Raw genomic sequence first — 7,500 nt, forward strand, 5'->3', positions numbered from 1 at the left:
CAAACGCAGGAAACACAGTACGAGTTTAAAAGAACATCTAGAATCCCTAGAAAGATGGAGGGTCATAAGCTCCGCTGTCCCGTATCAGTGATACAGTGTCCTGTATCACAGCGTCCTGTATCACAGCGTCCTGTATCACAGCTTCCCATATTACAGTACCGCATTACAGCATCCTGTATCACAGTGTCCTGTATCACAGCGTCCTGTATCACAGCTTCCCGTATTACAGTGTCCTGTATTACAGCATCCTGTAAATGTTTGCAGTATAATTTTTTAGCAATGATTCCCCACAACACGGCATTCAGCTCAGAATAAAACATATTCATTAATGAAAGCCAAGAGAGCAATTTTGTGCTACTAAACCAGAGTCATGGCTAGGGGAGATTCCATCCAACCAGAAGTGTGCAGAAGCATAAATAGATAAAATACAATAACACAGTTGTAACTTCATGATATCTTCATGAGAAACAGAGGTCTAGGATAATTACCAATAAAACACTCTGCTTAACCTTGAACCATCACACATACAGATCCTGTTTAGTACAAAGGGCAGTTACAGTAATACACAGTGCAGCCACAGTATTAGACAGTGCAGTTACAATAGTACTTAGGGCAGTTACAGTAGTACACAGGGCCGTTACAGTAGTAGACAGGGCAGTTACAGTAGTAGACAGGGCAGCTGCAGTAGTACACAGGGCAGTTACAGTATTAGACAGTGCAGTTACAATAGTACTTAGGGCAGTTACAATAGTAGACAGGGCAGCTACAGTAGTACACGGGGCCGTTACAGTAGTAGACAGGGCAGCTACAGTAGTAGACAGGGCAGCTACAGTAGTACACAGGGCAGCTACAGTAGTAGACAGGGCAGCTACAGTAGTACACGGGGCAGTTACAGTAGTAGACAGGGCAGCTACAGTAGTACACGGGGCCGTTACAGTAGTAGACAGGGCAGCTACAGTAGTACACGGGGCCGTTACAGTAGTAGACAGGGCAGCTACAGTAGTACACGGGGCAGTTACAGTAGTAGACAGGGCAGCTACAGTAGTACACGGGGCCGTTACAGTAGTAGACAGGGCAGCTACAGTAGTAGACAGGGCCGTTACAGTAGTACACGGGGCAGTTACAGTAGTAGACAGGGCAGCTACAGTAGTAGACAGGGCAGCTACAGTAGTACACGGGGCAGTTACAGTAGTAGACAGGGCAGCTACAGTAGCACACGGGGCAGTTACAGTAGTAGACAGGGCAGTTACAGTAGTACACGGGGCAGTTACAGTAGTAGACAGGGCAGCTACAGTAGTACACAGGGCAGCTACAGTAGTAGACAGGGCAGCTACAGTAGTACACGGGGCAGTTACAGTAGTAGACAGGGCAGCTACAGTAGTACACAGGGCACCTGCAGTAGTAGACAGGGCAGCTACAGTAGTACACGGGGCAGTTACAGTAGTAGACAGGGCAGCTACAGTAGTACACGGGGCAGTTACAGTAGTAGACAGGGCAGCTACAGTAGTACACAGGGCAGTTACAGTAGTAGACAGGGCAGCTACAGTAGCACACGGGGCAGTTACAGTAGTAGACAGGGCAGTTACAGTAGTACACGGGGCAGTTACAGTAGTAGACAGGGCAGCTACAGTAGTACACGGGGCAGTTACAGTAGTAGACAGGGCAGTTACAGTAGTACACGGGGCAGTTACAGTAGTAGACAGGGCAGCTACAGTAGTAGACAGGGCAGCTACAGTAGTACACGGGGCAGTTACAGTAGTACACGGGGTAGTTACAGTAGCACACGGGGCAGTTAGAGTAAACAGAGCAGACAGTGACTAGGGCTGTGTACTCTGTTAGCGAAAGGTCAGGTAGCTAAAGGTCAGGTAGCTAACATGCTGACTGGCTATATTTACACAATTATCAAAGCATGCTGTGATGAAACAGGTTCCGTTGGAAAGCCTTAAGGAGCTAAAAGCCAGATACACTGTGGTATAAAGGTACATCAGAATGTCTGGGACAAAGTCTTTTGTACAGACGAGATGAGAGATGAGAAGATTAACCTGGTATGAGGAAACCGTGCAGAACAAAGGTGGAGCCTCCAGGAATCCACAGTACATCACCCTATCTGTAAAACCTGGTCATCGAAAACATGGCCACCACTGGAACTGTCACTTGATATGACTGTTGACAGTAGCAAAAAACATTTAAGTGCACAGAATAGGGGAGCATAAGCGGGAAGCACTGAAAAAAAGCAGGAATTCAAAACTGCACCAAATTGTATCATTAATACTGCGCTTGGCCTCATTTCTAATGTGCATTTAAGAGTTTCTAATATGTTGATCAGGTGTTTGTATTGTTTACAGCTCAGTGTTCCTGTTTAATTGCACAACTTTTTTGCATAAGGACATACAAGTTAAACCAATCTGTGTAACTTACACTGAGAAGCGTAGAGCCGTGAGGCCCACCAGACGGTTGGGTGTTGGGAACTGGGAGGCGCAGAAGCGTCGGAGAGACCCGAGGACTGGGCTGAGAAATACTGCTCTATATAATCAGCAAGTTTATTAACACATAAGATGTCAAAAATATGCTTTAACTTTGACCAAAGAATAAAAAAACTGGCTTTCTGCACTTTAACATCATAGTCTAACTGAATTGCAGTTTACTGGAAAGCCATGACAGAGCAAAAGAGAGCAGTGTCCTGAATATTAGCAGGTCAGAACACAGGAGCTGCAAGACCAGAGACTAAAGAGACTCATTCATCTTTTCTTTTGAAAACAAGTATAACTGCACATGCCATTTAATCACTAAAACCAGAATGTGCCAGTGCAATGTGTTTGCTGTTCTAACTAGTGCAAAGTAGTAATAGCGTGTTGGGCCGTAGCTGTTGGGTTTCCACGAGGATCTGTTCTTGGACTCTGTGAAACTCTAATTAGATCTTTGTCGCGTTATGCAGCTGCTGTGTGAGTCAGCCAGTGGACGGTGACTTTAGACTCTGAAGCCCTGAAGTAGCTTTTCTGAGCAGCTAGTTTAATGTTTAGCTAGTTAGCATTACTCAAGCTTTTCCAAGAAGGCCAGAGATGCAAGATAAGTCTGAGTCATCCAGAGAAACGAGTCTATGGCGTTCTGAGAAATAAGTAATCCAGCAAACACCCTGGTACAGTTACGCTACATTAACTTAACTTAAAGACGCAGGTTACAGTGTTCGTGTATGTAGGTGAGCAGGAATTTGTAGTCACAGTGGACCTGAGCCTTTTTGTTCTTAAGTGTGGTTAAGACATAAAACAGAAAAAAGGAAAACACATATTTACGATTTTAAAAATCAGTATAAGGTATTCAAAAGTGAGAAAGATATGCACATATTATTTTGCAAAATTGTTTGTCCTTCCCTGTATGCAATGGCAGTACCTTAGCCCTGGGTAACAGTGGGGGTGTGGTTGGGTGGGGGGATGGGGACCAGACTGCATCATGTTGGGATCATCCTGTCCTTCTGGCTGGCCGTCCAGATATCTATGGGAGGCGTGACCCTGTTCCAGCAGAGTCCCATGTCAAGCTTCATTCTCACATGTATCTCAGCCCAGAGCCAAGAAATAACATCATCGCACGTCTTGTATAATACACACAGCTTTATATTTGTAATTATAAATACAGTACCATTTTTAATATACCAAGTTGTAAATCTGTAAGCTAGCATGCTAACTGCACTAGGTAAATGGTCTTTTCTGTTGGGATTAATCTAACTTACTTGGGCTTGATTGTTTGGGACTGATGCACCACTATACAGCATCAGTAAAGGTGTCTGCATGGACATACAGTACAGCACACACACAAACACACAAACACACACACACAGATACACAAATGTACACACAAACAGCTGCCAGTAAAGAGATGATCTTATCAGTACTGTCTGAAGTACAACTCATCACAACTCCAGTTCCATCAAGCTTTGTCTTTCTTTTGGCTTTATTCCATCATCATATCTGTGGAGTAACAGATGGGAAAGAAACATGCGTGGGTGTTAAAAAAACAAACTTTGCTGGGAGCATCTGTGATAGATGTGTGTGTGTGTGTGTGTGTTGCTACTCATGTGCCTGTTCAGTATTGTAGCTGAATAGCCAGTGTGCAGCCAATCCAACAGAACAACACACTTCTATACCCGTCCAACACACACACACACACACACACACACACACACACCTGTACAGGTGCATTAATATGAGGCCCCCCTGTGTGTTGCAGCTCCTCCATGGGTGGGATCACACCCCTCTCCTCTGCTCTTTGTGTGTCTCTCCATTCCACTGTTGGCTTTCTCTCCACGTACAGAGGACAGAAGGACAGATCAATCACGCCCTCACAGGACAATCAAATGGAGGGTTGGTAGGTTAGAGTGTGTGTGCATGTGTGTCCGTGTGCTCCCCCCCCCCCCTCTCATATTATATATATATATATATATATATATATATATATATATATATATATATATATATATATATATATATATATATATATATATATATAAATAAAAGTGTATGTTTTATAGTGTGTGTGCATGTGTGTCCGTGTGCTCTCTCTCTCTCTCTCTATATATATATATAAAAGTGTATGTTTTACAGTGTGTCCAGTATGTAAATATTTCACAGTGTGCCCAGTTTCAGGGTGGTAAATTTGTCTTATATTTCACTAAAGATGAGCTGTTCAGGTGAAACATCAATTCACCTCCCATTAACTGAACAAACCATGAGTGGAAAATGGCTTGTTCTTCATGGTGGTTGGGGGTGTTCTTAATCACAGTTGTGGGATGTTCTTCATCGTGGTTAGGGGGTGTTCATCATGGTTCTGGGTGTTCTTCATCATGGTTAGGGGTGTTCTTCATCATGGTCAGGGGTGTTCTTCATCATGGTCAGGGGTGTTCTTCATGGTGGTCAGGGGTGTTCCTTATCATGGTTAGGGTTGTTAGTTTGGGTTTCGTGTGACTTGCTGTCATGCTCTTTGTTTCCTGGAAGCGTGATGCAGAAAACACTCCCATCTCACATGCTTATCTTTACCTGTGTTCCTGGTTCTACCTTCCTTTCAACATCTCTCTCACACACATACACTTTTCCTCCCGTGTGTATGCAAGAGAGGGGAGAAAGAGACAGAGGAACTTTACACAAAATCAGTGCACACCTGGTTTCATCTCCTGGCACTTTGCACAGCTGACAAAGGGCCTCGTGTGTGTGTGTGGGTGTGTGTGGAGCTTCACGTTTCCTCACCTGCAGTGGCAGTACAGCGTAGCAGTGAGGATCCATCCACTTCAGGCACCTTTCTGCCCTTTCTGTGTCAGGGTCTGAATGACTCATAATGACCCTATAGACACTGTATTACCCTATGTGATGCTGGCCTAAGCAACATTGCTGAATAACGACGTTGGCCTGGTGTCAAAGGGCACAAATAGGACACGTGAGTCCAACAATGACACAGTGGAGCTTCAACCTGGGAGCAGCATTTAGCTACTGCAGCCAACTACGAGCTAACAGGACCATCAGTAAAGATGAATGGCCCAAATGTTGGCTAAAGGATCAAATGATGTATTTCACACTCACTCACATACACACACACACACACACAATATACAGTATAGTAGCCCACAGATATTATTATTATTATTATTATTATATATGATATAATTAATAGCTTGTCAAATGGTTGTCACGTTGTCTAATAGGTTGTGAACATCAGTGATATCTCCTAGTATCTTTTACTCTTTACTCAAATGTAATACTTAAAGATTTGCTGATCCTACTCGACTTACATTCCAAGATGTGAAGCCCTGACTGTGCTAAACAAATCACTCATTCTGCATGAGGCACTTGTGAGATGTACCCCACACACACACACACACACACACACACACACACAAATATAGCAAATAATTTCCAATTTAGCCTGACAGAATCTGTCAGTGCACCAGTGTGTATTAATGCATTAACAATGTGTTTGATGTGCATTAGTATTTAGCTACTAAATACAGTAACCTACAATCTCACTGTTATGATGGTCTAACCAAGTTAATATTGCATTCACCTGTAATAAAAGTCACTTTTAAAAACTGACAGGAGGGAAACATTGTCTTACATCCATTATTTTTAGCAAATGATTCTGGGCTGCTTTTGATATGGTGGCTACCACTTTTGAATGGAAAAAACAGTGGACTCTAGCAAAGGAAACTGGCCGATGTCTAAGGACAGGTAGACAGCAAAAAACGCAAGCTCACTAATGAGCACCTTGCAGTATTTTCAGATCCCTTAAATGGCCCACGATATTCCAAGGCATGTAAAGAGCTACGCTGAAATATATACCCTTCTGTTCTGCAGTGCTGATTATATATATATATATACACACCCTTCAATTTTGCAGTACTGAAATATATAGCCTTCTGTTCTGCAGCATTGACTGAGCTGAATGAGAATTGTAGGTTAGTTTCAGTGGAGCATCGTAGCTGTAGTTATGTTCAGATACACTAAAGTGAGAGAGACAGAGTGATAGAGAGAGTCTTCTATGTGCCAGAGAGAGAGAGAGAGAGAGAGAGAGAGAAATGTGAGTCTGACTGTGTGTAAATACACACAGAGCCTGCAGCAGTGAGACCAAGAGTCTCACAAAGGGAATATTCATCAAAGAGAAGCAGAGGGGAGATGAATGAAAATAATCCATTAGAAAGTGAGGTTATGTGCTTGCGTTAAAGTGAATTGAATATCAGCATCAGAATACCACAGGGACTTGGCCTGGATTCTCACATGGAAAAAAAATCCTGCGCCTCACTCCGACAGCTCAGTACGGATTGGTCCAGAGGCAGCTCTTATGCAAATGTTCCTCAGCTATCTCTGTCCAAAAGGCAACAGTCAATAATGAGTATGGTACATACACAACCCAAATGGAACTAATTCAGAATATCTCATCTCATATCTCTCTCTCTCTCTCTCTCTCTCTCTCTCTCTCTCTCTCTCTCTCTCTCTCTCTCTCTCTCTCTCTCTCTCTCTCTCTCTCTCTCTCTCTCTCTCTCTCTCTCTCTCTCTCTTTTTAACCTAGTTTCAATGCACTGGTGGAACTTTGTTATCAGGTTAAGAATGTGAAGGAAATCTACCCCCTCCAAGTCTAACTCTCTCTCTCTCTCTCTCTCTCTCTCTCTCTCTCTCTCTCTCTCTCTCTCTCTCTCTCTCTCTCTCTCTCTCTCTTTTTAACCTAGTTTCAATGCACTGGTGGAACTTTGTTATCAGGTTAAGAATGTGAAGGAAATCTACCCCCTCCAAGTCTAACTCTCTCTCTCTCTCTCTCTTTCTCTCTTTCTCTCTTTCTCTCTCTCACACACACACACACACACACACACACACACACATACACACACACACACACACACACACACACACACACACACACATTTCCTGTGAATGCGTTTTTCATTGCACACTACATTGTGCAGTGTGAGGAATGCTACAGTGAAGACATTACTCAGAAACCCTTTCCTGCTTTTAAGAACATTTA

This window comes from Electrophorus electricus, chromosome 24 (assembly GCF_041902795.1).
Source record: "Electrophorus electricus isolate QZ-2024a chromosome 24, ASM4190279v1, whole genome shotgun sequence".
Taxonomy (NCBI): domain Eukaryota; kingdom Metazoa; phylum Chordata; class Actinopteri; order Gymnotiformes; family Gymnotidae; genus Electrophorus; species Electrophorus electricus.